Source organism: Hypanus sabinus, chromosome 19 (genome assembly GCF_030144855.1).
Source record: "Hypanus sabinus isolate sHypSab1 chromosome 19, sHypSab1.hap1, whole genome shotgun sequence".
Taxonomy (NCBI): domain Eukaryota; kingdom Metazoa; phylum Chordata; class Chondrichthyes; order Myliobatiformes; family Dasyatidae; genus Hypanus; species Hypanus sabinus.
In genome coordinates, this window is record NC_082724.1 from 12,570,516 (window position 1) to 12,597,868 (window position 27,353).

A 27,353-nucleotide genomic window follows, 5' to 3' on the forward strand; every position below is an offset into this window, starting at 1 on the left:
CCATTTGCTGCCCTGTCCAAAAACAAGAGATTCTGCAAATGCTAGAAATCTTGAGCAACACACAAACTGCTGGAGGATCTCAGCAAGTCAGGCAGCATCTGTGGAGCGGAACACACAGCCAGTGCAAAGCCCTTCCAACCATTGAGTGCATTGACATGAAATGCTATCGTAGAAAAGCAGTATCCATGATCAGAGATCCCCATCACCCAGGCTATGCTCCTTCCTCACTGCTACCATCAGGTAGAAGGTACAAGAGCCTCAGGGTTCGCACTACCAGCTTCGAGAACAGTTACAACCCTCAACCATCAGACTCTTGAACAAAAGGGGATAACTCCACTCACTTGCCTATTATTGAGATGATCCCACAAACAATGCTCTTACTTTATCTTTATCTTGTTATCTCATGTTCCCATTATTTATTGCAATTTATTTATACCTGCAATTGCAGTTTGTTGTTTTCTGCACTCTAACCGATCTTTCATTGATCCTGATATGGTCACTACTCTATAGAATTGCTGAGTATTCCCACAGGAGAATGAATCTCAGGGTTATATATGTTGACATATATACACCTTGATAATAAAATTTACTTTGAACTTTGAACTTTTGGGCTGAGGCCCTTCATCAGGACTGGAAGGGAAGGGGGATAAAGCCAGAATGAGAAGGTAAGGGGAAAGGAGGAGTGCAAGCTGACAGGTGTTAGCGAGAACAGGAGTGGGAAAGGTGGAAAGGTGAGTGGGTGGGGAAGGGGACATGGCGTAAGAAGCTTGGAGATCATGTGGCTATGTTAGCAAATCTGGGTGAGCACATGCTTGAATAGCAGCAGAGGTCACAGAAGGGGAGCAGTGAAGAAGGATCTCAAACACAGACTAGTTACCACAACCATGAGTCCTCCTATCTTCTGACGTTATCTGCCTTTCCCTACCCACCGGCCTTCATCCCTAACCTAGTGTCACCTATCACCTGCCAGCTTGCACTCATCCTTCTCCCCTGCTTACTCTGGCTTCTGCCCCTTTCTTCACCTGTCCAGATGAAGGCTCCTGGTCTGAAATGTTGACAATTTATTTACCTGCTTAGAAGGTGCCTGATTTGTTGAGTTCCTCCAGTACTTTTTGTGTTGTTTATGGTAACTGTTCTACTTAAGGTAACTATGGACAAGGAGAAAAGTTTCAAATCTAAAACAGTCAATGTAATAATATAAATAGCAGTTTATTAAGCTATAGACTATTTTCCCAACGGAGATCAAATTCTGAAAACAGACGTGCAAGGCTCGCTTCCAGGTTATAAGAACGTAAGAACATAGGAAATAGGATCAAGAGTAGGCCATCTGAGTCACCAAACCTGCTCCACCATTCAATAAGATCATACTAATCAGGCCATGGAATCATCTCTATCTAGGTTGAGTCAATGGTAAGGAAGACAAATGCATTATAGCACTCATTTTGAGAAGAGTAGAATATAAAAGCAAGGATGTAAAGCTGAGGTTTTATAAGGCACTGGTTTGACTGCACTTGGAGTATTGTGAGCAGTTTTGGGTCTTTTATCAAAGAAAATATGTGCGGTCATTGGAGGGTGTCTAGAGGAGGTTCATGAAAATGATCCTAGGAATGGAAAGGTTAATATTTGAGGAGCATTTTATGGCTCTGGCCTATATGCACTGGAGTATAGAAGAACTAGGGAAGAATCTTTTTAAAACTTGTCAAACATTGAAAGGTCTAAATAGAGTGGATGTGGAAGATGTTTCTTATAGTGGAGGAGTCTGGAACGAAAGGGCGCAGCCTCAGGACACAATTATATTCCTTTAGGACAGAGAGGAAGAGAAATTCCCTTAGCCAGAGAGTGGTGAATCTGTGGAATTCATTGCCTCAGACAGCTGTGGTGACCAAGTAATTGGGTATATTTAAAGCAAAGGTTAATAGGTTATTGATTAATAAGGTTGCCAAAGGTTACATGGAAAAGATAGGTGAATGGGGTTGAGAGGGATAATAAATCAGTCACGATGGAATGGTAAAGCAGACTCAGTGGGGTGAATAGCCTAATTCTGTTCCTATGTCTTCTGGTCTAATGATCTTATTACAGTTTTTGATAAAATGTAGGACAAAGAGGCTGAGTTGATGTGTGGGAATTATAATCTCCATTTGGGATTACTGCATGGCAACGTCCTCTTAACTAGGCAGATGACTAATGCAAGATTAAAAATGGCCATTAATTAGAAATAACAAAGGATAGGATGACAAAAATAAAACTGAGAAAAAATGTAGTTTTTAAGGAAAATTCACACATACAGTCTTCTTAAATCCACACCTCTGATAACAATTGTAAGACACTCAATTTTTTTGTCACTATGACTAAGCTATTTCCTTTCCTTCCATGAGTGGCCTGACTCTAATATCACCCCACTTTGGGTGTTGCTGTGGAGATACCTCTCTACCAAAGGATGTAAGGTGCTCCTTCCCTCCACTAGCCTGCAGGTCACCCTTGGACAAGGTGTAGCACTTGCTTAGCACCTGATCAGGGTCACATGAAGCCATGGGAGCAGGTGGTGAATGGTCGTATGATCAGCTGATTCATATCACAATTCCTGGTTATGTGACGACTGACGCCAGGCAGACAATCTCTGATGATGGCTGGGGTTACGCATCTTGCAAAGACACTGTCCAGAACAACTTCTGCAGAAGTATTTGCCAAGAAAAATCATGGACATGGAAAGACCATGATCATCCACATCATCATATACAATGATGATGATAATAACGATGATGATATGGACTAGCTTTTCCCCCCACGCACATTTCTCTACTTTCGCCCCTTATGCTCTCTTTAAGATCAGTATGAGACTCAGACTCTCTTCCCTTTGCCCTATCTGCAGTAAAATATGAACTTCTACCAAGTTCTTCCTTGCATGTGTTGTTGTCTCTGAGCATTATGCCATATCTACCCAGAATTCCTTGTACCAACAGCCTGGTCGTTAGCAACAATAATACACAGAAGGAAGCATAATGAGCTTCAAATTCTGACATTAGTACATTTGGTCTCATTCTACTGAGATATTCCTTGTGCTTAACCCAGCCCTTCTTCATGGCCCTGCTATTGAAAGCTAAATTGTCTTCTCAAAGTTAAAAGTATATTTATATATATTATACAACCTTGAGATTTGTCTGCTTACAGGTAGCCACAAAACAAGAAACCCGAAAAACCCCAATTTAAAAAAGACAGCACCCAATTTGCGGAGAGAAAGAGAAAAAAACACAGATCATGCAGACAATAAATGTAAGCAACAGCATTCAGAATGAACGTGAGCCCATAGACCCAAAACCTAGAGCAGTCAGAACAGGGCTCAGCCTCAGTCTCTGTGCTTTGATGGATGGTCTTTGTCATGAAGTGTTAACTGTTTCATAGTTACCACAGATGATGCCCAAACTGCTCAGTGTTTCCAGCATTTTCTATATTTATCATAGAAGAATTGAAGTTACAAATAAAAACAGAATTCTTTTTCAATCAATGGAGTTTCATACATTACTATTGGTACTGCATTATGTTCATAGCCTAAAAATTAATGGAGATATAATTGGGAAGGTGGAGATCATTTAGAAAGTGTGAACTATACAGCATGAGAACAAGTAATTTGTATTAAGAAGCATTTATTATCTCAAAATTAGTTAATTATTTATCTATTTATTTATTGATCAAATGATTGATAGATTGATTGAATGTGATACAACGCAGAATAAGCTATGCAACCCAGCAATCCGCCGACTTAATTGTAGCCTAATTATAGGCCTACTTCTAATGACTAATTAACCTCCCAACTGGTATGTCTATGGACTGTGGGAAAAAACCAGAGCACCCAGAGGAAACCCATGCGGTCATGGTGAGAACGTATTAACTCCTTACAGGCAGCGGTGGGAATTGAATGCTGGTCATCTGTACTGTAAAGTGTTGTACAAACCACTATCCTACTGTGCTGCCTGTATATTTTGTCAATATACTGTAGGAGCAATGATTATAATAAGAGATGACATTTACCCATTACTGAGAGTTTCAAGCTGACAGGATGGTGTTTAAAATTTAAAAACTATTATGCATTGGACTATTCCTTAAGCAGCCTGCCATCTAAACTCTGGGAATGCTTCTCTCCATCTCTTCACTTTTTCCACATTTTCCTTTACCACTCTCCTTAAATCCTACTGCCTTGTTTAAATTTTTGATAATATTTCCTAATATTTGTCAATACTGCTCAGTAGTCAATTTTGTTTCTGTTTATGTCCCTGTGAAGTGTCTCAGGTTGTTTTATTATGTGGATGGTCCTATATAAAATCAAGTTATTGTTTGTTGTTAGCCATATAAAAAATCTTTAGGGCAGATATTCCCAACGTGTGGTTCATGGCTTCCTTGCTTAATGGTTTTGGTCCATGGCATAAAAAGGTCAGGAACCCCTGCTTTAGTGAAAAACAGAGATGTGATGGTCAAACAATTATCCAGCTATTTGGTCACCATAATCAGATATCACCATTTTCATGCTTTGCATATCCATTGGGCCATGTTATGGTTAGTTTCTTCAACATTTCCATAGATCATTCCCCTTGGTCTCAATACCCAGAGAAAGCATTGCAGCTAACAGAACTCATACCTCACAACAAATTGGGTTCATTCTTCCCATGCTGTCTGTGTAGAGTTTGCAGTTGCGTGGGGAACTCCTCTGGCTACTCTGATTTCTACCCACACGCCAAGGATATGTAACTTGTGTGAATTTATAAGTTAATTGGCTATCAAAAATTTTCCCTCCGTGTGTGCATGAGTAGTATAATCATGGTGGGCTGGGGAGTTGTTAGGAACGTGGAGGTTATAAAGTGAGTTAGCATAAAAATGGATGCTCTTTGGTCAACTTTGAAGCAGTGAGGTGATGCATCTGTTTCTATACCACCCTATGATCCTCTGTACTGGTCCACAAGAGCATACCTCAGAGGAAATTTCTCCTTTATTTCCCAAAGCCACTTTCAGTAGAGCTTAAAGCTTACTTAACAATTATATATCAACACAAAAGAAATCAATTATTTCAAGTAACGAAACATCAGTAAGTCAGTGGACTGGATCTATTATTCAGCAATGAATGTGCGCTGATAAGTAACCCAGTTCTGAAAGAATTACATGGGCTCCAGTAATCATTAAGTAGTTAGATTTTACAACAGGAAGTCAAGTGTCAGAAATAAAAAGTAGAGGTTATGGACTTTAATAGTGGAATGAGGACAGTCAAGTTGAATAATTTTTCCACCAGAAAAAAAAGCTAACACTAACTGTTTTTCCCTTTTGGAGAAATCTTCGGAGCAGAGAAAGCCAAAAGCTCGAAGTGAATTTATCAGGAAAGTACATACTATATGTCAACATATACAACCTTGAGATTTTGTTTTTTTACAGGCATCCTGAGCGGATCCAAGAAATGTAATAGAATCAATGAAAGACTGCATCCAACAGGATGGACAAACAACCAGTGTGCAAAAGACAACGAACTGTGCAAATACAGAATAACAAACAAATAAATGGAATAAATAGATTGATAGCTAGATAGATAGATAGATAGATAGATAGTTAGGTAAATAGATAGTTATAAAAGTCCTTGAAAGTGAGTCTACAGGTTATGGGAATGTTTCAGTGTTGGGGCCAGTTAAGTGAGTGAAGCTATACTCACTGGTTCAAGAGCCTGATGGTTGAGGGGTGATAACTGTTCCTGAACCTGGTGGTGTGGGACCTGAGGATACCTTCTTCCTGATGGCAACAGTGAGAAGAGAGCATGGCATTGGTGGTGGGGGTCCTTGATGGTGGAATTTGCTTTCCTGTTACAGCACTCCATATAGAAGTGCTTAATAGTGGGGAGGGCATTGCCAGTGATGGACTGGGCTGTATGTACTGATTTTGTAGGATTTTCTGCTCAAGAGCTTTGGTATTTCCATACCAGGCTATGATGCAACCAGTCAATATGTCTCCACCACACATCTATAGAAGTTAGTCAAAGTTTTAAATGTCATGCTGAATCTATGGAAACTTCTAAGGGAGTAGAAGCTTTCTTCATAATTGCACTTTAGTACTAGGCCCAGGACAGATCCTCTGAAAGGATAACACCAAGAAACTTGACGTTGCTGACCCTCTCCACTTCTGATCCCCTGATGAGAACTCCAGTTTCCTCCTCCTGAAGTCAATAATCAGCTCCTTGCTCTTGCTGAGGGCGAGGAGCCTCAGCAAGACGAAGTGAGAGGTTATATAGTGGCACCTCTCAGCCAGATTTTCAACCTCCCTCCGATAAAGGCAATGGGAAGAAGAGATATTGGGAATACTTTTAGCTTACTCTTCAAGATGGGGTTTCTATCTTCCATAAGCATTTTCATAAAAATTCTCACCAGGTAGTAGGGTCATTGTTAGGACTGATGTCATATAAGCTCAAAGCCATCTTCTGTGTTCTTGTATTTTGTCTATTCAGATTGCATTTTCTCTTACACTGCTTCCTTTCATATTGTAGCAAAGGGAGCAAAAATGAAACATAGTTAAAATGACTGGTTTACATAAACAAAGAATACGATATGATAGGGTCTTTTAAGAGACTCCTGGATAGGTACATGGAGCTTAAAAAAATAGAGGGTTATGTGTAACCCTAGGTAATGTCTAAGGTAAGGACATGTTCGGCACAGCTTTGTGGGCTGAGGGGCCTGTATTGTGCTGAGGGTTGTCTATGTTTCTTCTAAAGATAGCAAGTAACTGTGATGAATTTAGGACTCAAAATGTTTGAGAAAATTGACACATTTTTGTTATAAAAGAGAGATTTTAGAGATGATTGATCTCTGATCTATAAACAGGATTAAGTATGACATCAAGGAACCCTTGAAAAACTAAAGATTATTAGGAATTGGATCACTGCATCAGAGTTGTATCTCACCTTAGGACATTTTAAATATCTCTGCTGGGGCCCCTGCAATTTCTGCACTTGCCTCCCACAGGGTCAAAGGGAACACCTTGTCAGGCCCTGGGGATTTATCCACCCTAATTTTCTTCTAGAGAGCAAACTCCTCCTCCTCTGAAATCTGTATATGGTCCATGACCTTACTGTTGCTTTGTTTTACTTCTATAGACTCTGTGCCCATCTCCCAAGTAAATAGAATGCAAAAAAAAAATCATTTACGATCTCCTCCTCCTCTTTCAACTCAATGATTAGGTGACCATTCTGATATTCCAGATGATTAATTGTGTCCCTTTCTATCCCTTTTCTCTAAACATACCTGTAGAAGCCTTTAGGATTCTCCTCTTTGTCTGCTAGAGCCCTCCTGATTTCCTTCTTAAATATTCTCTTGCATTTTTTATACTTCTTGAGTACCTCATTTGCTCCTACCTGCCTATATATTCAGTTATCTTATAATCCCTCCATAAACAAAGCAGTATGCCGTGAGACCTGACTATACAGATATTGGGGGAAAAATAAAGAATCCATGCGTCAGGCAACAATAATGTCCAGCAAAAGAGGGAGAGTGAGAATATGTTTCACTTCCATGGATGTTGAATGGAGGTGAGGAGGAATTTCTTTAGCCAGAGAGCAGTGAATCTGTGGAATTCACTGCTATAGGTGGCTGTGGAGGTTGTGTCACTGGGTATATTTAAGGCAGAGGTTGATAGATTCTTGATTAGTTAGAGCATGAAGGGATATGAGGAACAGGCAGCAGATTGGGGCTGAGAGGGAAATGGATCAGCCATGATGAAAAAGCGGAGCAGACTCAATGGGCCAAGTGGCTTAATTCTGCTCCTATATCTTATGGTCTTACATTTGGAGCTCCAACAATTCTAAGTTTAGCACCTAAATGCCATATGAGACATTCACTCCCTTAATTACCAGCATGCTGTAGCTATGAGAAATATCCACAGTGCTTCTTCAGCAGCCCCTCCCAACCTCTACGGCTGAACATACTGAAACAACTAGGGAGTGTGGGCTTCTGAGATCCAATCCAAATGGAAACCACACTGACTTAAGAAGTCAAAGTTGAGTTTATTGTCATATGCTTGTATGTATTTGTATGCACAGGTGCAATAAAAAAAAAACTTACTTGTGGCAGCCCCATAAGCATATAGCATCAGTTAATTCTTTGTTGGTTCTAGATCAAAATGCTGAACCTCCACTAATATTCACCCACCGAATGGCATGGGGTGTAAATGCTGGATTTGCCAGCAACAATTCTGCCACTGTCCGTACGGAGTTTGTACATTCTCCCTGTGACTGTGTGGGTTTTCTCCTGGTGCTCTGGTTTCCTCCCACAATCCAAAGACGTACCAGTTGGTAGGTTAATTGGTCATTGTAGATTGTCCCATGATTAAGCTAGTGTTAAATTGGTGGGTCTCTGGGTGGCACAGTGATGCACCATAAATAACTCTCGGAGACAGGAGGTAAATGATAGGATTTTATTAGCTGCAACCATGACCACAACATCTTGGAGACTGAGGGAGGAGCAGTGCCTCCAATTGCCTTTATACAGGGGTCTGTGGGAGGAGCCCCAGGAGCAGTCAGCAGAGAGGCATGTCCAGACAGGTATACACATAGTTTACCACACACAGCTTGAAGGGTCTATTCTGTGCTGCATCTCAATAAATAAACACATGAAAGTCTCAAGTGCATAACTTTCAGAAGATATTCATTAAAAAATATCAAAATACTATGTTGTTTTCAAGAACAGCAGTGTTTCATTCTTGAAATGGCCACCAGGATGATATGGATTCTATGTTGAAAACTAATTTGTGGTTAGAATTGACAAAATTAGTAAGATAAGGTTTTTATTTTTTAGGAAAGTCAAGCCAGAGCAGATTTTGCAGCAAAGGAGACTGAGAGATAGAAGGAGAGAGAGCACTTTATTGGAACTTTATCAATGTATAAATAATCTACATTATTTATTTTAGTACTGCAATTCTATAGAAATGTAAGAATAAGTTTATCAATGAATTATAAAGCAAATTTTGCATCCTGATCACATAAATGAGTACATTTTTGTTTAGAATTGACATAGAAGTAGAATAGTTTAATCTGGCTAATAGCATTTTTGCCATAAATGACAATTTCAATACATGCTGAAAACAAAAAAGGCTTATGCAAGAAAAAAAAGCTACCTGTCCTATTCTAAATTTTTAATTGGTTAGAATTTCTTTCTTTATCAATCTTTTTATTAATTATAAAAAGTACATATGTATATATATAGACAAGAGGAGAATTATCTCAAATATTTATATCGATAACAATTCATATAAAAGGTAAAATAAACATTATCAAAATTGGTTAGAATTTAATTCCGGCTTAATGGTGGAAGACCGAAGGAAGCAATGAGCTTCAGATCTTTATGACTATAAAGGTCTTTGGCAGCAAGATGAAACATTACTATATTACTTTAATGCATCAAGAGCAAGGAGAAGGTAATACATGGGACCATATGTTTAGAAATTGGAAAGGGCAAGTGAAGCCAATGCTGGAGTAACATTAATTTTGATAGAGATTAGAGACTAGAAAGCAGGACACAATGATCATTGAGCAAATCATCTTAAATCCCAGAGTCTCTGAAGAGCAAATTCAGATGTAGCAACACCATTGGAGACTTTCAGAAGGGTTTACTGAAAATTAGTAAAGTGGACAAAAGCAGAATTTGTTCACAACGTCTATACAGCTCAGAAATCAGCACTTTTATTTCTACCTATAGTGCTTCTCCCTATAGATGCCGCCTGGCCTGCTGTGTTCCAGCAGCATTTTGTGTGTGTTCTTTTATTTTTACAATTACATTTTTTCCACGAATCACACAATAGGTTAAAATTACGGCGAGTTAATAAACCAATTATTTGCCATGGCAGTCGTTATTTTAATTGAGTCGAAGTAACTTGCAGAGCCCGTGAACTAAGTGATCATATTAGGAAAATAAAACGAGAAATAAAGAATAATCCATCAATATTTTGAGAAATGTAAAGGCATAGATTATTATAAAACAGTCTTACACTTCAGCGCAATCAATTCCCTTCCCCTCAATTAAATTACAGTAGAAATAACTGCTGGCTACTTAATATCACAAATTTTACAAAATTTGTTTTCATACAAAGAAATGTAACTCAGCCCGTGCTCTGTGAATGAAAACCAGATTGTTTCTAAATCCCAGCCTCTCTGGGTACGTAATGGAAAAATCTCAGTCACTTTCACAGCAACTTGAACCTCACCCGCAGACTCATTGTTAAAAAAAGTCCTCGGTGTTTTCCGTACTTAACGTGAAAGGTTGAACATTAGCCAAATAGATTTATCGATCTAAATACATTAAAGACATTGACCACTGGAAGTAAAGAGGGAAAGGACACAGAGATTTAATGAAAGCAGTGCTATTTATATATTTAGAACAGAAAGTTTTTTTAAAAAAATAGTTAAGTTTTCAAAGGTCAGTTTCCATGTTTGACGTTTTATAGGGCATTATAAGATAACGGATCGAGAACTGTTCCCGACAATTCAGTTTCTTCTGGTAAGTGGGTAATGATTTTGTAAGGTGGGCAGGAAGTCGAATGCGGGAGCCGGGAGCCGGGAGCCCGGGATCCCCGGAGCTCGCAGCCGCTCGTACTGCCCGGACACCAGCTGCAGCCTCGTTAATTCCCAATAATTCAACTTTTTTCACGTTGCCTTTCCTCTCGGTCGAGGAAGCGCCTGACAACCAGCCTCACCAATCGGCGCTGCCTTGGCTCCTCACGTGCCGCGGAGTGTGCATCTCCCTACCATTATTTGCAACTGTAATTAAACCTTCCGAATCATTCTAAGTAAATGATACCTCATTCTATACCCTATATAATCAGAGCAACTTTTATTAATGTATTAACTCTTATGCTTGCAACTTCAGTTTTTTTGGGGCCAAAAAAAAAGCGTATTGCATATATAAATATACATTCTGCTTGTGATATGGGTGGTTAGTTGAAGCGCCATTGTGGGTGAGAGTGTTTTTAAATGGTTTTTTTGGTGCATTTTTCAGTCAGTCAGAGCTGGGGAGCTGTGGTGACAGCAGCTCTCAGTCACACACTCAAACACCCACTCACACACAGGAAGCAGCCGACACCGTCTTAACGCACACACCAAACAGGTAGGAGCAAGAACGTTATTCTTTCTATTGGCACCTCATATTGAACGTGTAAATCTTGTACTATAGGAACGCTGCTGCTCTTTTAAAAAAAATCTTTTCAGTCTTATTTTGTTTGTTGCCTGACCTTGAGGTGCTGATGATGTATTAGGTAGTATCTAACGCTAATGTTATTTCACCATGTACAGATTTGAGTTAGCGGGGAAGTGTATCCAGTTTGGGGGAATAGGAGAAAAAAATGTTCACGGATAACAGACAGCGCTGTAGTATAATTCTAAATCTCTTTTTGTGTTATTTTGACATTGAAGTAGAAGGCTGGTTATCCGTTCTGTTTATCCGCGGTGGAGAGGAGATGCACTCAATTCCTTATTCTTCTCTCTCTTAGCAATTTTGACTCGATTTTGGATGGGTTTTTTTAGAAGTTGTTTGAATACCACCTCATCGGTGTTGGGCAAAATCATGTAGATTCTATTAAAGACAACTATGCTTTCTGTCAGAAAACGTGTATAATGTCAACGTGACAACCAAATATGATGATCTAAGTTTTGATGTAATTTCAGGATCCCGATTCAGATCTTTTCAGAAACCAGTAAGACATTGTGTTGATAATAATCAGTTATAGAACTAGTAACTAATTCTATAAACCGTGCAGTTAAAAAAAAACTTTGCCTACGGTCAAATTTATATGCAGACCGTGTTTCCACATTGTCAAGCTTTTAAATAAAAATCGGCTCTGTCTTCCATAAACAAAAAACATTTTTTCTTTCAAATTAAGGGGACGGGTGGACTATAGCTTCCAGAGTTTATCTGGAAGAATGCAGACAATAGGTTAACATAATCTTTCTTTAATGTGAGTTGAAGCTCCAGTGTTCATCAGCATTTCATTGTATTTCTGTACACTCAGTGAAACATTCAGGGAAATGTACATATTTTCAAATAAATTGGAAATAATTAGGTCCCTGATAGGGAGAAATGTCAGTTAGACAAATGACCAAACTTCTTAATATCTGTTATTTACTGACAACAAGGGATAATATTAATTACTTGTCCCAGCTGCCCCAACTCCTTTATCAAGAAGCAGTTCTGCTGATCTGGTTTGCTTATTCAATTTACCTCTTGCCCTAAGTGCAAGTTTTACACTTTCTTCATGGACTTGCAATTTGGAATAAATTAATTTCTTTATAGACTCTATTTCTGTGCATTTATTCACTGTTCTCTTCAGACTTGTTAACTTTTAATTATTTAGCAGTTTTAGTAAGCCATTTGGAAAATTGCAGTGACTTGATTCTTAAATGTTTCAAAGTAATATTTGCTTTTCATTGTTCAATCAATTGATGTAAGATAATGTAACAACTTGCATATTCTAGGAAGCAGTATATGGTCACATAATTGAGTATTTCTAACACCTATTGCCTCAATGCTATAAGATTGCACCTCCAAATACTAATGAAATTGAGAAGTGTTTCCTTTGCCTTTTTATGAATTCAATATGTTAGATTGCAATGTGCCATGTATAAATTAGCAGTGGCTCTTGAGATATTTGTTTGAATATTTAATTAAATGGAAAAATATCTGAGCACATTATGAATGCATCACAATAAAGGATGAATAATTAAATTTGGTCATTGTTTGTGCTGTGCCTCTGATTTTTTTAAAAAACAACATATCAGGTCACTAGATCTATGATATATTCCACCACCCCCCCCCACCCACCCCAAGAGTGATGTTTCACTTAGTAAATAACTAGATTTAACACCAGAGTTCAATGCACCATTTTCTTTTGAGAATAATACAAATCCAGTGTGTATCATGCAAATACTAGGTAATATTTCCAGTTCTGAGGGCAAAGTATTTTTGCTAAAGCATAATGGAATTTTATCATGCGTAAAGTGATTGATATTCTGCTCAACCATATGTGCCATCAAGGAAGCGGAGGACTTGCTATCAGAGTTCTGATAATTTTTTAATATACGTATGAAGAAAGAATAGCTTTGCCGTTTGTGAAATTTAAAAATAGAGAATGCTGAAATACTCAACAAGTCAGTAGCATCTGCGTAGAGAGAAATGGAATTAGCATTAAGTCGATAAGCTTTCATCAGAAAGCTTTTATGAAACATTATACAGAACGTTTTTGTTATGTAGATTTCCACATAAACTGCAGTGACATTAGTTTCACACTTTGCACATGATGCTTAGCTTTTGCTGGCTTGCTGTCAAGTAGTAGCAAGTTAGTTGAAGAAATTTGACATCTGGATTAGACTGGACTGACATCAAATTTTCTCCATTTGGTACTGATGTGACCTTCGATGACTCAGACTTTTATATATATATATATATATATAATGACACAACTAAGTTTTTCTTGGATGTATTTTTGAATTTGGTGTATACAAGCACTTTGAACATTCAACAATTTGGATAGCTTTGCACATCTCGGGCTTTAGGCTAGTTAGTAATTTTCATTTTATTAATGTTAGAGCATAAAGGTTCCCAACTTGGGGTTCACGGACCCCTCTGTTAACGGTAAGGCTTCATGGAATAAAGAAGGTTGGGAACCCCTACTCTGGAGAATTACTGCTAAACATCATAGCAATATAAAAATTATATGTACTATGCAATAACCCCCATATTGGCTTCAATATTATTGCATTTCTTGTGAAGAAAAGGCCAAAATCCATCCCTTCTTTTGGCTTTGTCTCAGCTTTACATGATAGAATAGAATCTCCATCCTCACCCAAATAAGGTCAGACCAGGAGTAAATCTTCTGAAATACTCCTAATCTCTGTAACTTCAACAAGACTGTAATGAAAATAAACATGATATCAAGATCCCTGACCTCAAATGGTCAAAAGAATTGTTGGAAGTTTTGTGTAATTCTGCTTGAAGGGCTAGGTTTCTTCAGTGCCAAAGTTACTTTATATGAAAGTTTGCTTCCTTAAACTGTGTGAGGATGTTTTAACTTTATACACAAAATGAGTTTGAAGTCAAGGGACATCGCTTACCATTTGTGTTTTAGTGGAAAAATGCTAAGAATGATTACTTAAGCAAATATGTAGGAAGGAAAGATTAGTTGGCTATTTAATTATTACTATAAATGGTTCAGCATGACATTGTGGGCTGAAGAGCCTATTCCTGTGCTGTACTTTTCTATGTTCAAAACATTATCGATTTTAGTTATTTGCACTTAAATGCTTCATCACTGAAAGTTGTATTTTAATGGATATTTTGGTAATCCCGCTGTGATGCGAGTGATTTGTTTTTGGATGCACAAATAGAATTTCTCACATGTTTGTCAAAGCAACATGGCTATCCCTTGAATTAGGAATTGCTTTTGAAGAATTGTGAAGTGTCCCCATTTCCTATTCAAGCATTAAGTTGCAGACATTTATTTATTAAAAATTTAAACATTATGTTATCCCTACGATGTAATACTATAGTAATGAACAGAATAAATGATCATAATGTGTTTTGGCTGCAAACCTTCTTCAAATACCAAAATATTTCAAACATTTAATAAGTAGCATTCAATCCTATTACACTCTATACAAATGAAGTGGCAGATATACTGTATTACCACTCCCAATATTAATGCAAATAATTTTGTTATGCACTTGAATGCAGAAGTGACATCTGAACTTCTGCCTCTGGAATGTGCCAACCTGATCTCACTTGATTTCCATCTGTAGTATGAACTCTCATAATGCAGCAGGAAGAAAACGTCTTCAGTTTTAATTCTGTTTTGGTAGGCAAAGTTGACTTGATGAAGATGTTTAAAATCTTATTAATAGTATGAGCAACCAGATGATTGATCAATACCCACTCTCCGAACATAAAATAGCATCGAGTAGAAGGAAGCTCTGGACATAGCACGACAGATGGAATTGCAATATACTGATCTATATTCTCTTCTATTTGTTTAATGTAATTGAGAATCATAGAGCATAGAACAGTCAAGCACATTTCAGGTCCTTCAGCCTGCCATACATGCTGACCCCTTCTCACTGAAACCCATCAAATATTGAAAAGCCTAAATAGACTGGACGTGGAGAGGGTGTTTCCTATATTGGGAGAGTCTAAGACCAGAGGGCACAGCCTCAGACTACAAGGATGTCCCTTTAGAACAGAGATGAGAGGAATATCTTTAGCTAGTGGTTGGTGAATCTGTGGAATTCATTACTACAGATGTCTGCAGAAGCCAAGTCATTGGGTATATTTCAAGCACAAGCTGCTCGGTCCATGAGTAGTTGAGGGGAGAAGGCAGAAGAATAGGTTTGAGAGGAATAATAAATCAGCCATGATAGAAGGGTGGAGCAAACTCATTTGGCTGAATGGCCCAATTCTACTCCTATGTCTTATGGTCTTTTAACCTACTATTAAGATGAATTTAACCATTTGGGCAATGTAGGAGGAAAAGGTTAGATTCCTACTCATGAATATGAGGATGTGTGTATAATTACCTCCCTGGGCTTGGAAAGTCCAATGTAAGCCAAGACAACAATTTAAAAAAAAAAATCTGTGTGTCACTAGCTTGTGATTGAGATCCGAGCAGCTGTTGTGTTTTTAAAATCTAAATGTATAATTGGAAGGTGCTTTCTTTTTGGAAGCAGAGCATTTGAGTTATCTTGATTGGAAAGTACCAATGTTGACAGCAATAAACATTAATGCTGATTGGGCTGCTGGTAACTTTCAATGTAAAGTTCCTTGCCTTAGGCACAAATTTCCCTTAATTGCTAGATCACTTGTAGAGTCATTTAGGATGCCATGATTAGAGTTGGAGTTTTTACAAGGCTCCTCAGAAAGCATGAACAATGTTTTTATTTTTTTCCCTGAAAAGCAACACATTTTGACTTTTATGTTACTGAGAAAAGAAAGCAAATTCATTAGAGTAAATTATCATTATTGTTAATCTCATTGTGATTTAAAAATTAGCACAAGTGATCCTTAAAGATCTGATGCACAATCTTTTGGATGGCTAACTGTACTAATTACTACTTGCTATTCATTACACCAGTGGCATTTGGACCGCAGTGAAAGTCCTCCATATCTGGTGGTATTCAAGACTTCCTTCATGTCGTTAGCTTTCTCTTGGTTTTCACTACTGTCAGTCATTCAAGTTCCAGGTGGAGACTCAGGAATACCGTCATTCGACAGTAGAAGGATTCTCCATTACTGTTTCCACAACAATTTTGTTTTACCAGTCAGGATAGTTAGCCCTGGGCTCAATCCCCATGCTTGGAGAACTGGTGGACCACTCTTAGTCTGGCCTCTACCCTTACACCTGTTTGACATGGGTGACTCTACCAAGAGCCAAAGCATGAAGCTCTGACACCAACCAGCAAAGCTCTTTGGGTCATTGAGGCACGTAAGCCTCCAAATCACACCAAGGTTGTGGTTTTCTTGGAGAAATCATTACTAACTTGCACTTTTATCACTTGCCTACTTCACATAATTTGGATATTGTATATAGGCTGATGTGCATTCCTTGTAACAGGAGAAGAAAGCCACAATTTAATTAGCATTGGTGTCTTATGATCATTGATAACACACAAGGTGTAGTCCTAAGCAATAGACCCAGCAGTGAGAACACTGCAGTAGCATGCACTTGGGTTCATATTGAACAATATCAATGTCAGATCTGTAAAGTTAATTTCACATGTGTGGAATCTCATTCTGCACTTGGTTAAATGTTTTGATTTAACGTTCTGATTTTAACATATTTGCTCAGTGCAAATCTTTCAATTATTGTTAGAATTCTGAAATCCATTCTTAGCTTTTGCACATTGCAATTGAGGTCTTTTTGTTGCCTGATGGTTCAGTTGTCAAATTTGTATTGTGTTTTTGGTTGCAGTTTTTGGTTTGATGAGGTATTGACACCACTCCGATTCAATGATATTGGAGTCATTTAAGATAAACATTGAATACAGATTGTGAGTTGCAGTGCCTAATGAAGTATTTCTTTTTATCCCACTCAATGTAATGACCTTGCCTTATTAGGGATAGTCAATATGGCTTTGTGAAGGGTTGGGCTTGCCTTTGAGTTTTTTTTTTGAGAAGGTGACAAAACAACTTGATCAGGGTAGAGGTGTCAATGTAGCTCTGGGGACCCTCTGTTCTTTGTTATTTTAATAAATGGCTTGGATAAGGAAATGGAGGGGTGAGTTAATAAGGTTGCTGAGAACGTAAAAGTTGGAGGTGTTGTAGATCACGCAAAAGGTTGTTGAAGGCTACAACAGGACATAGAGGATGCAAAGTTGAGCTGTGAAGTAGTAGATCGAGATCAAGCCAGAAGAGCCTGAAATTATGAGCACTGGGAGACTGAACTTGAAGGCAGAGTACGACAAGGTTAATGTCAGGATATCTTAGTAATGTGGAGGCACAGTGAGATCTTGGGATCCAAGTCCCTAGAGCCCTCAAAGTTGCCACGGAAGTTAATGGTGTGTTTAAGAAGGGCTATAGTGTGTTGGTCTTCATCAGTGTGGGGCAGAGTTCAAGAGCTGAGAGGTAATATTGCAGCTCAATGAACTCTGGCGAGATCACGTTTGGAATATTGTGTTCTGGTCTGATCACTTCATTGTACAAAGGATGAGGAATTTTTAGGGAGGGTGCAGAGGAAATTTACCACAATGCTAGCTGAATTAGAAAGCATGTCTAATGAGGAAAGTCTGAGTGAGCTAGGGCTTTTCTTCAGAGAGTGATGGAGGGTGAGGTGTGACTTGATAGAGTTGTATAAGATTAAGTGAGACATTGATAGTGGATAGTCAACACCTTCTTGCCAGGCAACAATCCCCAACACCAGAGGGCATCCAGTTAAGATGAGAGGAAGAAAGTTTAGGGGAGATATCGGAGTAAGGTTTTATATATGGTGGGTGTTTGGCATACATTCCTGGGGATGGCGGTAGAGACTGATATATTAGGGACATTTAGTAGACTCTTAGATGGGGACATGAATGTAGGAAAATGGAAGGTTGTGGCTGATTAGGAGGGAAGGATTAGATTGATTGTGGAGTGGTTTATACAGGCTGGCACAACATCCTGGGCCAAAGGGCCCATGCTGTGCTGTACTTTTTCAATGCTCTTTGTAATGACCTTTTCTATAAAAGCGGTTTGCCATCTGGAGGAAGCCCAGTGATGCTTTTCTGTATCAAATAACAAGAGAATTGTAAACATGAGAAAGACTGCAGATGCTGGAGGAACTCGGGTCTGGCAGCATCTACAGAAGCATATTCGGAGGCTGAGACCCTTCTTCAGGACCAAAGAAGAAGGGGGAAGACACCAGACTAAAAAGATGTGTGAGTGGTCGGAGGTTAGCTAGAAGGTGATAGGTGAAACCAGGTGAGTTGCAAAGATAAAGGGCTGGAGAAGAAGGAATCTGATGAGAGAGGAGAGTGGACTTTAGAAGGAGGTGATAGGTAGGTGAGAAGAGGTAAGATGTTCTATTTTAACTTGCAAATGGAAGTTGATTTCATCAATTTCTGATGGCTGATACTTTGACAAAATTAGTAGATTGACAATCACTTGAGGCTCATGTTTAACATAGATAAGTAGTGCTACTGTGATGCTTGGGATAATTAATGTTATGGTTCATCACACTGATGAATCAGTCATAACAGTTAATGTGACAACTTTTTACGCTGGATTCTGTACAATGGTACGAAGGCTTATTTACCAATAAGAAAACTTAATGTCACTCCTTTGAAATTGGGGAATCGGACAATTTTCTAAAAGAATCAAGGAAATAATAGGCCAATTAAATACATAAATTCTTTCTTAACCAAGGATAGCAAATAATCTTCCAAAATACTTGGGGAACACGGGGTGCATTGAGAACAATAGAGATCTTCAAGGGCTGGTGCCTCAAGAAAGTGGTTTTCCTTCATCAAGGATCATCACCAGCCAGGGATGTTCTCTTCACACTGTTACCATCAGAAAGAAGGTACAGAAGCCTCAAGGCACACACTCAGCGATTCAGGAACAGCTTCTATTCCTCTGCCATCTGATTTCCAAATGTACATTGAACCTTTGAACACTACCTCACCACTTTTTATTTCTATTACTTTGCACTACTAACTACTTAATAGACTTGTATACTTAATATAACTCAGTTTTTCTCTATTTATTTATCATGTATTTCAATGTACTGCTGCATTAAAGTTAACAAATTTCACAACATATGCTGATCATATTCATTCTGATTAGTACAGAAGTATTTATTTGGAAATTTGGTGACATTAAAGAGCAAAATAAAATCTACAGGGTCTAATGTATGTACCCAGAATACTCAGGGAAGCGGTTTGCAACAATAATGAAGGCATTGCTAGGTATTTTACAAAGTTCTATAGGCCCTGGAGCTATTGCAGTGGAGTGGAGGGTTGCTAGTGTAACCATGCCATTTAACAAAGAAGATGAAGAGAAAATTTGATTAGCATGACGTTGGTAGCTGGAAATGATGGAGTCCACTTTCAAAGATGCAGTAGTATAGGATTTGGAAAGTAGCAAGTCAGCTTGGGTTTAAGAATGGACATCATGTGTGATAAATGTTTTGAGAATACAACCAGCATAGAAGATGGGGAGCTGGAAGATGCACATTTGGATTTTGAGAAGGCATTCAGTAATGAACCTGTACACTAGGACAAGATTTTAAATGCAATTTTTCCCAACCTTTATGCCATGGAGCCTTGCCATTAACTGAAAGGTCCTGGGACCCTAAGTTGGGTACCCCTGGTTTAATATAATTTCCAGTATACAAATATGAAGGAGAGCAAAATAATTGTTACACTGGATCTGATACAGCACAAAAAGACAAAATAGACCACAATAATAAAAGCACAATAGTTTATGTACATTGTATGCCCATACAGTGCTGCTAGGTACAGGAGTGTCTGTATGTGAGGCAACTCTGACGGTAAGTGACAAAGTAGAGATGGTTGGGAATATGGGGGTGTTGCTCGGTCTTGGTGTTTGGGGAAAGTAACTGTTTTTGAGTCTGATGTCCTGGTATGAATGTTATGTAGCCTCCTTCCTTGATGGGAGTTGGGCAAACAGCCAATGAGCAGGGTGGATGGGATCCTCCTTGATGTTACTGGCCCTTTTCCAACATATTTCTGTATATATGTCCTTGGTGTCAGATAAGTTAGTGCTGGTGATGTATTGGGCAGTTCTGACTATCCTTGTAGCGTCTTTTCTGTTGCAGTGCCGTTTCCGTACCGTGCAATGATGCAGCATGTTAGGATGCTCTCTGCTACACATCTGTAGAAGGTCACAACTATAGGTTTGCATAGTTTAGCTCTCTTTAGCCTCCTCAGAAAGTAGAGGCATTGTTGAGTTTTTCTGAATGTATTCTGGGACCATGAGAGGTTGTGTGAAATGTGCACTCCTAGAAGCTTGAAACCGCTTGCGGTTTCCACTGTTGTACTGCTGATGTAAAGAGGGTGTAAAATCAAAATGTGGAATTGGAGGATAGATGCTGTCTTTGTGAATGAACTGGTTTGAAGATGAGAAACCAAGTCTGAATAAATTTGTTGCTTCTGCGTGGCAGACAGTGATAAGTGAATTACTACAGGAATCAATCTCAGGACTCCCATCTTTCGCAGGGTTGTGGCCTGTGATGATTTTGCAAAGGAACTTCAGTCTGATTTGGACTTGATGAAAGTGTATTACATCTGCTATGCACTTACACACAATGCAGTAAGTATGAGTAATACACTTCGGACACAAAACAACAAAAAGAGAAGAGGGAGATGCAGCAAAATCTGGGAGATCTTGTGCACGAAGTTGATGTAACTAAGCAGGTAGGTGCACCAGAGTCTATTCAGAAAGTAGTAAGTCAGCATGGATTTAAGAAAGAGATATTATGTATGATAAATTATGCATGAGAAGTCAATGAGCCAGGGATTGGAGGTGGAGAGGGTCCTTAGTGTTACCATATCTGAGGGTCAGTCCTGGGACCAGGACGTTTGCACATCACAAAGAAGGCATGATATTGCCTCTGCTCGTTGTGTAGTGAGAACATAAACAAGTATATGAACCAGCCCTTTGGCCTACAATGTTGTACTGAACCAAACACATTAGTAATTAGATAGCCAAACTAAACGAATCTCTTCTGCCTGCACGGTGTCCATATCCCTCCCATTTTACTCACAATGTAGTAGAGCAACTATATCCATGGGCACTGTACTCTGGTACATTCTAGGACATTTTGAACAGCTAAAAATATTTCATCTGATATGCATTTTCAAGGTCACTGTGTTATTTCAAAACTTTTCACTGTTTAACACCCATAAATTATTAAAGTTAGAACAAAACAAATTATAAAGTTAGCCTTGGGATATGAATGGGGAAAAAAATCGTATATCCAAAGCAATTAAGTATCTACCAGTCTCTTGTGGAGAACTACAGCTCAGCTTAGTTGTCAGAGTCTGTGTACCATTTTCTTTTGTTTATAAACACAAGAGGTTGTTCAGACGCTAGAAATCCAGAGTAACACAGAAAATGCAGGGGGAACTTAAGGAGGTCAGTTAGCATCTGTGAAGGTGAATAAACAGTCGATGATTCAGGCCACATCCTTCAACAGGACTGGAAAGGAAGTGAGGGGGAGGAAAGAAGCCAGAATATGAAGATGGGGTGGAGGGGTAGGAGTAAAAGCTGAAAGGAGATACACAAAGTGTGAGGGGGAGGGGGTTTGAAGTGCCAAGCAGGAATGTGATGGATGGACAACTTAAAAGGTTGAAGAAGGAAGAATCTGAAAAGACTGGGCCATGGGAGAAAAGGGGAGGAGGAGGGGCATCAGAGAGAGGTGGTGGGCAGGTGAAAAGAAGAGAAAGGGAGCCAAAATAGGGCATGGAAAAGGAGAAAAATTACCAGAAGTTGGAAAAGTCAGAGTTCATGCTGCCAGGTTGGAGGTTACCCAAAGATATCATCCTAGCTTTTCTTTTGTGGCCACAGAAGCTGCTATCCATCCCCCTAAACCAGGGGTTGGCAACCCGCGGCTCTTTCATCTCTGTGCTGCGGCTCCCCGTGGTTTGTTAGTTTTTGAAATGTAATTCGAAATTTGAAGATTATGGTCATCTTGTACAATCTAAATGAAACGTTGTGGCAACCCCATTTCCTGGCACATCCGAATCGGCTCACAATTAGCCACCGTTCCGGCTAAGGGAGATAGCCTACGGGGGTTTGTGAGTACTTGTCTTTTGGAGCATCCGCGCCCACGGGGGATGGGTTGAGGGAGGCTTTAAAGCAAGGCTGTTTAGTTCAAATAAAGTTATCTTTGACTGCAGTGTCGTTATTTTAGCGCTGCGTGTAGCACACCGCTACAACGTGTTTTTTATCGCTATTAATATACGTCACCACTGCCAATGCCTGACACCCGCCAGTGCGCGATTTCTTTTAATTTTTCGATCCAACGTAGGCTAACTATGGAGTAACCTTCAACCCAACGTCTTTTTTTCGGAGTTCAAAATGTTTTTGTTGCATGCAGGAATGTAATTTCGTTTTCTCTGCAGGAGTTCATCAATTTCATAAATGTAACACATTATAGTTTGTTTATACATAGCATAAAGGCAAAAAAAAACCGTTGTATGCAGTGTTATTTCATTTTAAATGTCAAACGGGTTTTGTGGCTCCCAGTGTTTTCTTTTCTGTGGGAAATGTGTCCATATGGCTCTTTCAGTGGTAAAGGTTGCCGACCCCTGCCCTAAACACTATCACTGCCTTATGGGCTGAGCCTGAAAGATTGCCTCAGAGTCACTGGTCTAGCCACTGCTGCTGTGCCTGATAAGTCATTTCATCTCTTTCCCCCCACCCACCCCCAAGCAGTATCCAAGAGGTATTCTTGGTTGCTTAGGTGAATGACCACAGAGTATCCGTGCACCTACTCCCCTTGCTTCTCCTGATGGTCACCCATCCACCATCTGAAGCTTGCACTCTGGGTGTGACAGCTTCAGTAACAGACTATGGAGTTTTCAGCCTTCTGACGGCTCTGAGTGCATCCAGCTCCGGCTCCAGGTCTGTGACCTTGTCAGTCAGGAGCTGAAGTTGGGTGCACCTCCTGCAGATGTAGTCACTCGGGAGACTGTAAGGTACATTGAAATCCCACATCTCACAGGAAGAGAATTCTGCTCCCTGAATTATCACCCTGCTTACACTTGTTATGCTTCTAACTTCTCAAACTTAATTTCTAGCCTCTACCTGTTCTCGCTGAAACCTCCTGAGCAGAAGCAACAGACAGTAGGTGCAGGAGTAGGCCATTCGGCCCTTCTAGCCAGCACTGCCATTCACTGTGATCATGGCTGATCATACACAATCAGTATCCCGTTCCTGCCCTCTCCCCATATCCCTTGACCCTGCTATCTATAAGAGCTCTATCTAACTCTCTCTTGAATGCATCCAGAGACTTGGCCTCCACTGCCTTCTGGGGCAGAGCATTCCACGTATCCACCACTCCCTGGGTGAAAACGTTTTTCTCCATCACTGTTCTAAATGGCCTACCCCTTATTCTTAAACTGTGGCCTCTAGTTCTGGACTCGTCCATCAGCGGGAACATGCTTCCTGCCTCCAGCATGTCCAATCCCTTAATAATCTTATATGTCTCAATCAAATCCCCTCTCATCCTTCTAAATTCCAGTGTATACAAGCCCAGTCGCTCCAATCTTTCAACAGATGACAGTCCCGCCATTCTGGAAATTAACCTTGTGAACCTACGCTACACTCCCTCAATAGCAAGAATGTCCTTCCTCAAATTTGGAGATCAAAACTGCACACAATACTCCAGGTGGGGTCTCACCAGGGCCCTGTGCAGCTGCAGAAGGACCTCTTTACTCCTATACGCAATTCCTCTTGTTATAAAGGCGAGCATGCCATTAGCTTTCTTCACTGCCTGCTGTACCTGCATGCTTGCTTTCATTGACTGATGTACAAGAACACCTAGATCTCGTTTCCTAATTTGACTCCATTTAGATAGTAATCTGCCTTCCTGTTCTTGCCACCAAAGTGGATAACCTCTCATTTATCCACGTTAAGCTGCATCTGTCATACATTCACCCACTCGCCCAACCTGCATTCTGCATAAGTCACCCTGCATTCTCATAACATCCTCCTGACATTTCACACTGCCACCCAGCTTTGTGTCATCGGCACATTTGCTAATGTTACTTTTAATCCCGTCATCTAAATCATTAATGTATATTGTAAACAGCTGCGGTCCCAGCACCGAACCTTGCGGTACCCCACTGATCACAGCCTGCCATTCTGAGAGGGACCCGTTAATCATTACCCGTTTCCTGTCAGCCAGCCAATTTTCAATCCATGTCAGTACTCTGCCCCCAATACCATGTGCCCTAATTTTGCCCACTAATCTGCTATGTGGGACTTTATCAAAGGCTTTCTGGAAGTCCAGGTACACTACATCCACTGGCTCTCCCTTGTCCATTTTCATAGTTACATCCTCAAAAAAAAAACTCTACAAGATTAGTCAAGCATGATTTTCCCTTCATAAATCCATGCTGACTCGGACTGATCCTTCTACTGCTATCCAAATGTGTCGTAATTTCCTCTTATAATTGACTCCAGCATCTTTCCCACCACTGACGTCAGGCTAACCGGTCTATAATTCTCTGTTTTCTCTCTTCCCCCTTTCTTGAAAAGTGGGACAATATTAGCCACCCTCCAATCCGAAGGAACTGTTCCTGGATCTATAGTACATTGGAAAATGATTACCAATGCGTCCATGATTTCTCGAGTCACCTCCTTAAGCACCCTGGGATGCTGTCCATCAGGTCCCGGGGACTTAACAGCCTTCAGACCCAACAGTCTATCCAAAACTGTTTCTTGCCTAATATAAATTACCTTCAATTCATCCATTACCCTAGTTACTTTGGCCACTATTACATCTAGCCTATCTACTCTTAACACCATCCATTCTAACACTGGCTGCTTGGCTTAAACCTCGCTTCTTTTTATTGGCCCTTGCTATTAACCCTAGTTACTGTAGCGGCAGTTACGTAATAACTAAATGAGTGTGCACTCTGAGTAATTGCTGTTTCGCCTGCATTTTCGAAAAGCTATTACCCATGTTCTTTTGAAATTGTGTAGAAATAGCAGATTGTGATATTGGTGCAGATTTAGCACCAGCGCTGTCAATAAGGAGCTGATGGATACAGCATGTAATATTAACACCATCCTCCTAATTCCATCAGCTTAGCCGAGCACATAGTCTGCACCATGAGCGCCTTGCAGCAGCCAATGTAAAAGAACAATTCACTACTTGTATACTGGTCACCGATTGATTTCTGCCCAATATTTATTTAGATTCGAAGTGTATTTTGGTTCTTGCTTTGAGTGAAGTTTTTAAAGTTTACATATGCAAAAAAAAGTAGGAATGAGGGTGTAAGTAGGTCATGTTATCCTCCAAGTCTCCTCTATTATCCATCAAGATTTTTCTCTGTAATTTCTTGATTCTCTTAATGCATGGAAATCTGTTGTTGTTGGTTTTGAATGAACATCGGAACTGATCATCCATTGCAGAGAATTTCAGAGATCTACAGTATTCTTTCCTGAGTGAAGGAACCTATCCACATTGGAGTTTAAAATGACCTTTCTCATTATGGAACTGTACTCCCTGGTCTTCTACTCCTTTGTCAGGGGAAACACTCTCCTTGCATGCCATCTGTTGAGCCCTTGAGAAATTTATTTCAGTGCCATCTTCTCTTGTGCACCTGAAGAATCCCGGACTTCTCATTCACTTCTCATAGTGCAAGCCACACCCCTTCCCCCCCCCCCCCCCCCCCCCCACAAGTTTAAGAAACTTTAAGCAAATCTTTTACTGGACTCGCTCTAGCAAGTATGTTATTTCTCGGTAAGGAAACCACAAGTGTATGCAGTACAAGTGCACTTTTATCACGATCACGTCCAACCACATTTAGACTTCTTTCTGTGTTCCGGTTACCTCATGATGATGACTTGTATTTTATTCACCCACTTAATTGCTTACTGCTTCTGTATGCTGGCCTTCGATGATCTGTGAATATTCACACTGAGGTACATTGAACATTTTATCATTTAGGAAATTCAGAAGTTATGTGTACCAGAGTGAATTATGTTGGATTTTGCCACACGTCTACCATATTCTCATCCATGAACTGAATTTATCCATGTTCTCTTGAAGAAATAGATATCTAAGAAACAGATCTCCTGCCTGATTCATCAATGTTGATGATCCCTACCTGAGCAAGTTCTGTTTTGCCTGCTTTTGGTCCCTATTCCTCTAAATCTTTCCTACTCGTGTATCTGTTAAAATATCTTTTAAATAATAATTCAGTGGGCCATCCTTTGCAATTGTTACTATCTCCATTAGGATAATCCTTCTCACCTCTAAAGACTTTGAAAGAACTGTTCACAACTCGCTGGTCTGCTCTTACATCCACACCGACCACTCTCCCAATAAACTGCAAGCGAAGCAACTTCTATCCTTTCTTTCCCACAATCGGGGCCCAATTTGTGTTTAGAAGTGAAGCAGCAATTTAATACTTCTTCAAATCCAATATGCTCCATTCACTCTTCACTCACTTTGGAGAAACAAAGTTTGTAATTGTTGAATGCTCTGTGGAGCACCCCCATTTTGATTGCCTCAGTAACCAAGAGCCTTTTGTTGCCTGCTACTTGTGCATCTCACCCCAATTTTAACCGTGCTATTTTCTCCTGAATTGTTAGAATGAGGCTCAGTGAAAGCTGAGGAACACCAGTCTTTCTTACATTTTGAAGTCTTCTTGATCCAACATCAAACTCCAACACTTGGCAACTGTCAACCCCCCTCCACCACATCTGCAAGAGAATAGGGAACTTCCCACCCCATGCCAACCCTAATGGTTTATGTTGCTGGGTGACATCTTTTTTTTTCTTGTGTTCTGTCTTTTCTTTCAGCTCTAATACATTGATTTTAATAAAAATATTAAGACCATATTAACTTGCACTCAGTTGTCCTGAACTACTGTTTGAATGTGCTTGCACTCTGCCCATCAGTATACATTCTTTCAGTTGCCTTTCTGGGAAGGAGTGGCTGCAGATCTTTCTATCATGCACTATACCTACTACCCCACTTTGTTTTGTATCTTAAACAAACTTGGAAATACAACATTTGGTTCCCTCGACCAAATTGTTGACTGGTGGTTTAAAGCTGTGTCCCAGTCTCTGTTCTCTGCTGTACTCCACCAGTCACAGCCTGCCATCTAAAAGAAACCTGTTTATTCT

General features: G+C 39.7%; 1 protein-coding gene across 18 annotated transcripts in view; it reads left to right on the top strand.

Moving 5' to 3' along the window:
- The first annotated feature begins 10,334 nt into the window (after positions 1–10,334).
- Positions 10,335–27,353, top strand: part of atp2b2 (ATPase plasma membrane Ca2+ transporting 2) — an 873,878-nt gene continuing 856,859 nt past the window's right edge. For 15 of the 18 annotated variants that reach the window (XM_059944034.1, XM_059944033.1, XM_059944030.1 and 12 more), the window contains exons 1-2: positions 10,335–10,511; positions 11,010–11,117. The gene's annotated coding sequence lies outside the window, so the exon portion shown is untranslated. Of the gene's footprint in view, positions 10,512–10,562; positions 11,118–27,353 lie in introns of those variants that run through there. The other 3 variants (XM_059944037.1, XM_059944040.1, XM_059944039.1) reach the window with 2 other exon arrangements.